The sequence below is a fragment of the Herpailurus yagouaroundi genome, unplaced genomic scaffold (genome assembly GCF_014898765.1).
Source record: "Herpailurus yagouaroundi ecotype Mexico unplaced genomic scaffold, PumYag 182, whole genome shotgun sequence".
Taxonomy (NCBI): Eukaryota; Metazoa; Chordata; class Mammalia; order Carnivora; family Felidae; genus Herpailurus; species Herpailurus yagouaroundi.
The window spans coordinates 46311136-46318137 of NW_024412413.1; positions in this window are offsets into that span (position 1 = coordinate 46311136).

Sequence of the window (7002 nt, forward strand, 5' to 3'; positions counted from 1 at the left end):
TTGTAATGACAGCATTTACATTGAGGAGATCTGTTCCTACACCAATCATACTTTAAGTGTGTGCATTAAGTCATTTAACTTAGAAAGCAGAACGTCATATTAACATTAAAAGTCTGAATCTGGTGGCTTATTTCGTGGTTTATTTGACATTAACATTTGTGTGCCTTGGTTAAAACTAACTAATAATTACACTATATTTGAACTTTTTCAGTTAATTGCTGACAATGTAAGAAGAGGACGTAAATGAGTTTCAGATATACTACACGGATGTGTTTTAACCCAGAAAACGTTTTCTTTGAATAGTTTTTTTAACTACTGAGTACTTTTTAAAAACACACAAGTCTAAATTTAAATAACATGTCAAAACAACATCCTTTCCTTTGGTAAGACATCGAATTAACTGATTAAGAACCAAATCTGTGAAGTAAGACTAAATAGTAGTGGCCTTATTAGACTACTTGCATATATGGTCTTCATGCAGAAAATATGTGCCCACTTTATTTTTGTCTCACACTGTTCGGTACAGGTAAATAATTGGATACCTCAGCAAGCTGACTAGCCAATATCAATCACACCACACAATTGGATAGTTATTAACAGTAAAACCTATTATTTTTGTGGTTTGCATAGTGACCTTGCTTTTGTCCCATAGAGAAGATTATGAACTGATCTTGCTTTTTCTTACCCCTCCTTTCATCAGTCACAAGGTTACAAGGGTAACCTTGTCCGATGTTGGTGTTTTACGAGATTTTTACGTTCATTAGAAAACCATTGATGACGCCTAGCTGTGTCAGGCATCTCCTAAAAACACTGAAGTCTCCATGTGTCAGGCTAGTTCCCGGATGCCAGGGATGATTTTCTCGTGACTGTGACTAAAATTGAATGTTAAATAATAAATAATAGTGAGCCTAAAAATGAATATTTCTCTTTCATTTTTTCTCAGTGTCCAATTACTGCTGTCATTCTCCATCATGTTATTTTATTTATTTATTTAAAGTTATTTTAGCTTAAGGTTGAAACAATTTGGGGGAGTTACTGTAGTTAAGATACACTAATTCTTTAAAAAAAATTTTTTTTAATGTTTATTTATTTTTGAGAGAGCGTGAGTGGGGGAGGGGCTGTGAGAGGGAGACACCAAATCCAAAGCAGGCTCCAGGCTCCTAGCTGTCAGCACAGAGCCCGTTGTATGGCTTGAACTTACAAACTGCGAGATCATGACCTGAGCCAAAGTTGGGTACTTAACTAACCGAGCCACCCAGGCACCCAAAGATACACTAATTATTTGAAAAAATACCATTATTTTACAGTCTGATAATTTTTATACAGTTTGATAATTTTCAAAATTCCCACAGTATTTTTCTATTTATATTAAAAGTCATTTTCGGGGCGCCTGGGTGGCCCATTCCATTCAGCATCTGACTCTTGATTTCGGCTCAGGTCCATGATCTCACAGGTTGTAAGTTTGAGCCCTGCATCAGCGCATTGCCTGCTTGGGGTTCTCTGTCTCTCCCTTTCTCTCTGCCTCTCCCCTGCTCTCCCTCACTGTCTCTGTCAATAAATAAATAAACATTTAAAAAAAAATAAAAGTAATTTTCTAGCAACACAGAATTTTTGGTCAAGATTTCCTAAACTATATTCCTTAAGATATTAGTAGGTATGCTACTCTCTGCTCTGCTCCCCTTCCCCAAACCATACTTTTGATCGAATAAGGTTGAGAAATTTTGTGTCCTCAGAGGACTTTGAGAATGCATTATTTTAAAGGCTCTGAGAAGTTAGAAAACTTGAACACCTTTGTTTAAATCTTTCCAACAGTTAATTCTGTTTTATCAGATTTTCCCCCCCCAGAAAACTCAACAGTTTGAGAATTTCTATAATAATCAGAACAATAGACTGAAAATTCATTATTACACCAATAATCTTTAAATGTAACCATATAAACCTATTTTTAGTTGTTTTTTGATATAAACAAATTTGGATATTTTGGGGGATAGACATTTGGTACTTGACACCATTGTAAAAGTCATCCCAATGGCAAAAAGCACTTATCATTGCTAGGGAAATATCAGAGGATTCTATGTATATTCCTTTTGAATTTAAGCCAAAGGAGTGGTTTAGGTTTTCTGAAATGTGTTAATATTTGACTGCCTAATGTATACATGTCAGTCTGAAAGCCCAAAAAGAAAAAAACACATACATACACATAGTGCCTTGAAGGAACATAGATGAAAATCAATGTGGAGACAATTATATTAATATGATGACTTCACCCAAGTTATGTGTAAAACAGGACTCAAGGACTTTTTTCTTTTCTTTTTTTTAGAAACTTGTTTTCTCCTCAGCACTTATCCCATCGATCATTCTAGAAATGTTTATTTGTTTTGAGAGAGAGTGAGCGAGCTGGGGAGGGGCAGAGAGAGGGAAGAGAGAGAATCCCAAGCAGGCTCCACGCTGAGTGTGGCAGCTGATGCAGGGCTCGATCCCATGACCATGAGATCAGGACCTGGGCCAAAAATCAAGAGTTGGATGCTCAACTGACTGAGCCTCCCAGGCACCCCACTGAACATTCTAGATTGTTCCCAGTCTCTCCCACCAGCTCACAAGGATGGGGATTTGTGCTGTTTTCTGCTGTGCTACAGACGAGGAAACTGAGGCCCAGAGAGGTGGGCAACTCCTACGAGCTGGCGAAGCCAGGAAGTGGTGGAGAGTCGGCGCCTGGGCACTTACTGTCACTTCCGCATGTTAAAGGAAGTGTCATAGAGGGATTGTGAGAGCTAAGATGTGAAAGATGGCAAGTTTAAGTGACCAAGCTAAGGGAAGGGCAATTTGTAAAGGTTTGGTGGTTAGGGAGAGCATGAAAATAAGTTCAGGAGATGGAGAAGAGTTAGAAATAAGCCTTGAAATATTATCTAAACAAACTAAAAGCTTTGTTTTCCTGAGAGATAGGCACATATCTGCTTTCTTGATGTTAAACTCAAAGGCTGTTTTATGTTTTCAACTTTTGGAGCGTAAATTTTAAAAGCCTAAGTAGTAATCTGAAGACGGATTTCTTGTATTAGATTCAACTCATTCTAAAGGACATTAGAAAGAGAGTAGGGAGCAGTGAGGGGAGAAATAAACAAATGGAGTCTTTACTTTCAGTAACTTTGAGGCTAGGGACCTCGTCTATCTGGTTTGCTCAGTGTTTTTTAGTGAATGTTAAGATAGTATTTTTTTGGAGTAAAGTATCAAATGAAAAAATGAATTAAAAATCACATCTTATTTCCTTTTTTGTTATCGAACAAATGCTATTGTTATTGAAGTAATGCTTTGATAATTGTTTCTACAAATATCCTCTGCGTGATCCTCTATTGTCAGGATAGACAGATAATTTTTATAGCCTTTTGTGTATCTGGTTTAGATTGCATAACCAGTATAAAACAGTGCAAATAAAGTATAATGTATTGTTAGATAGAATTTGAGCAACAAAAATAAAAAGGATAATTCCTCTTCTATGCTTTACATATCTTTATTTTGTTTATAGTTTGCTTCAATTTATGGGCAAGGACTTCTACAGAAGTATTTTAGGGCATCCATCTAGGGGAAAGACTTCCACAGAGATATTCATGTACATTTAAAAAAATAGGCATGATGGTAATTTCCTTATAAAAAAGTTTTTAATATTAATATACTCAGAATACAATATGCAATTGTCTAATATACATTATAAAATCATTAATTTTAGAAGACTTCCAACTACCTAAAGAACCCCATGTTCAGGCATTAAGATGAACTATTTTCTTTATTACACCAAAATTGAAATTTACCCGTGTTCTAACATTGAGAAATGAGATAAAATACCAACATTAGAAAGTCTACCTAGAAAAGATCAACAATGACTTCATAGACCATCTTTACTATATACATATAAGTAATTTATTTTTTGAGACACATGACTTATCCTATTTTAATAACATGATTCATTATGTTTGACAGAGGGTTATAATGTAGAGGGTAGAGCACAGGATTTGAAGGCTGACAACCATTGTTCAATCTAGGATTGAACTTCCTAGATTGCTGGCATTTCTATCCCTTGTGCTAGTGGCACATATTAAACGTCTAAAATAAGTAAGTAAATAAATAAGTAAATAAAATTAACAAAGATTCCATCTGTAAATTGGAGATAATACCACGTACCACAAAGAATATTTGTAAAGAACAAGAGATCTAATGGATGCCATAGTGTTTTGTTAACCTTAAGACTCTGAGCTAAATTATTTGTAAAAATCTGTTGGTAGGGTTTGTTATTTTGTAAAAATACCAAATGTCAAATAAACTTGAGGACTTGGCTTTGGTACAGTATTTTCTTTAGTTATGTTTTCCTGTTGACAAAGATATCATTAATAACCAATTTGTTCAGTGTTCATTTTCAAGGGGAAAAATGTCTTACAATTCATTAAAAAACACTGTACATTTCAGGTCAGCACTGATGTCCTTCTATCTCCTCTGATAAGTCGTAAGAAATCTGTTGTGTTTCAAGGGAAAATTTTTTTTGGAAAAAGATCTAAAGTTTATATGCTTATTAAATTCTAAGTCAACAGCATTTACCAAAGCACTTCATGTATCCTTCTTTTATAGCATTTATTGTATTACAAATATTTTTTTTTCCTTGCAGGAGACTTTTGAGGAACTTAAGGGGAGATAATGGTATCATTTTTATATCATCATGTTACTAGCCTTTGGCTCGTTCTTTGTAGAGGTTAGTGCCTAACAGGTTAGAATGAATAACAGACATCGAATGAACAGAGGATATGTACTGGGTCCAGCAGAAGTAAAAGAGCTATTTTGATTTTTATTATTTTTATTGTAGATGGTCAAAGTGATGTTTATCAACATCTGAAAACAGGATTTAAAAAGATTTAGGTTTTTCTCTATGAGTAAGACTAGTTTTAAGGTAGACAGATGTATGTTAATGAAAACGATTTGATGCAGGGAGTGTTTAGGGCATGTTATCAGGACAGGAATATGAAAATGACATGGAGGAAACACCAAAATAAATTTACTTTAAAATTATTGAGTGGTAGTTTATCCAGTGGTCTCAAATAATAATGAATAAAGACTAATTTTGCCAAAAGCTTGTATTTTATAATATTTTGTGATTTTTAATATATTAAGATATCAAGATACTATTGTAGATGGGAACTAGCCTGCATTAATTAGTATTTTGTTTTTTATTGGGGAGGGTGCTGAACCACATGAGAGTTTATACTTGGAAAACACAGTTAATGTTTAAAGTTTTATTTTTATTATGTTTATTTATTTTAAGAGAGAGACAGAGCATGAGCCGGGGAGGGGCAGAGAGAGAGACACACAGAATCCAAAGCAGGCTCCACACTTTGAGCTGTCAGTGCAGAGCCCGACGCAGGGCTCAAACCCATAAGCCGTGAGATCATGACCTAAGCCGAAGTTGGACACTTAACTGACTGAGCCACCCAGGCACCCCAACACAGTTATGTTTAAATGATTATTTGCTCAACTTATTTTGAGGCATAAGGTTATGGTCAGTAAGCAAAGAGATATTTGGAACCATATTAAAAAAACAAACAAACATGTAATGACAATTCCAAGGAGCTACATCCAATATTTAAGATAAAATGACTAACAAGGCTTCCAATATTCACAAAAAGATTTTCATAAATATTTAAATGCCTGATATAACTAAAACAGCCTTTTCTTACTTTTGCCTTTGTGAAATCCAGTTGCTTGGGAGGCATTCCCTATTAAAAGACAGGTTGCTAATACTGTAAAAAAGACTATTGCTAGGATCCAAGCAAATGTCACCAATAAAAAAAAAAAAAAACCATCACAACAAAAACAACAAAAAAATTTCCCCCAATTTTTTTTTTTTTACAAAATAGCCATTACTTTAAAGGAAAAAGGTATAGCAATTATGGTTAGGTATATGCTACTTTCATATGGTAGTGTCAGAAGCTTGAACTAGGATTGAATAACTTGATTACACACTAATAAACAATGTGATTTGCCCAAAGTTGTTTGAAGGAAAGCGTTCTTATTAAAATTACAATTTATCTGGTGAAATAATGTGAACTCTTTTAATTAGTCAAGAGGCAACTATAAGAATAGTTCTCAGATTGTTTTGTAAAATAGCATTTGCATAGCTTTATCAGACACATATATTTTTTTAAAAAGTTTATTTATTTTAGAGAGAGACCATGCACACGAGGAAGAGACAGACAGAATTCCAAGCAGGCTCCAATGTGGGGCTTGGACTCATGAACCATGAGACCATGACCTGAGACAAAATCAAGAGTAGGTCATTTAACCCACAGAGCCACCTAGGTGCCCCTGGACACAGTATTTTTACAGAAAATACATTTCACTTCCCTTATGCAGTACAGTTGCTCTATTTGACTCACTAAAAAAGGAGATAAAAGCAAGCTGATATATACGATAAATTGATTCCATTTTAAGTTATAAGTTGTGAAGGTATATAGTAAGTACTTCTGTTATTAAATCCTATTGTGGGGTTATGGAGAAAAAAAAGCTTAAGAGTTTCGGTACCAACATACATGGGGGTAGAGAACATATTGCTAATATGGAACTTTGTATCATGGTGTCTAATGCATACATTTTCGAATCAAAATGTAATATTTTTATTATGAGAAAAATAGTATAGATTTATCTTTTTGTTTAACTAAGGTAAAAGCTAGATCACAACATCTGCATTATTTCACAACACATAATCAGTTACCAGTTTTTACTAGTCTGAGGTACTTGAGGTCTTAACCTTGCTTGGATGACTCCAGAGTACTTCATATTAAAAATATTATTTTCGAAATATTTTACAATCTATTTTAAAAGCTAATATTTTTATGAGGGAGGCCATGATTAGCACACTTTTATTGGTAAGCAGATACAGAAAGTTTAAATAAAAGAACTTGCCTTGTATATCTTTTTTTCCTATAAAATTTCCAGATCACAGTGCCAATAATAATACAAAACCCA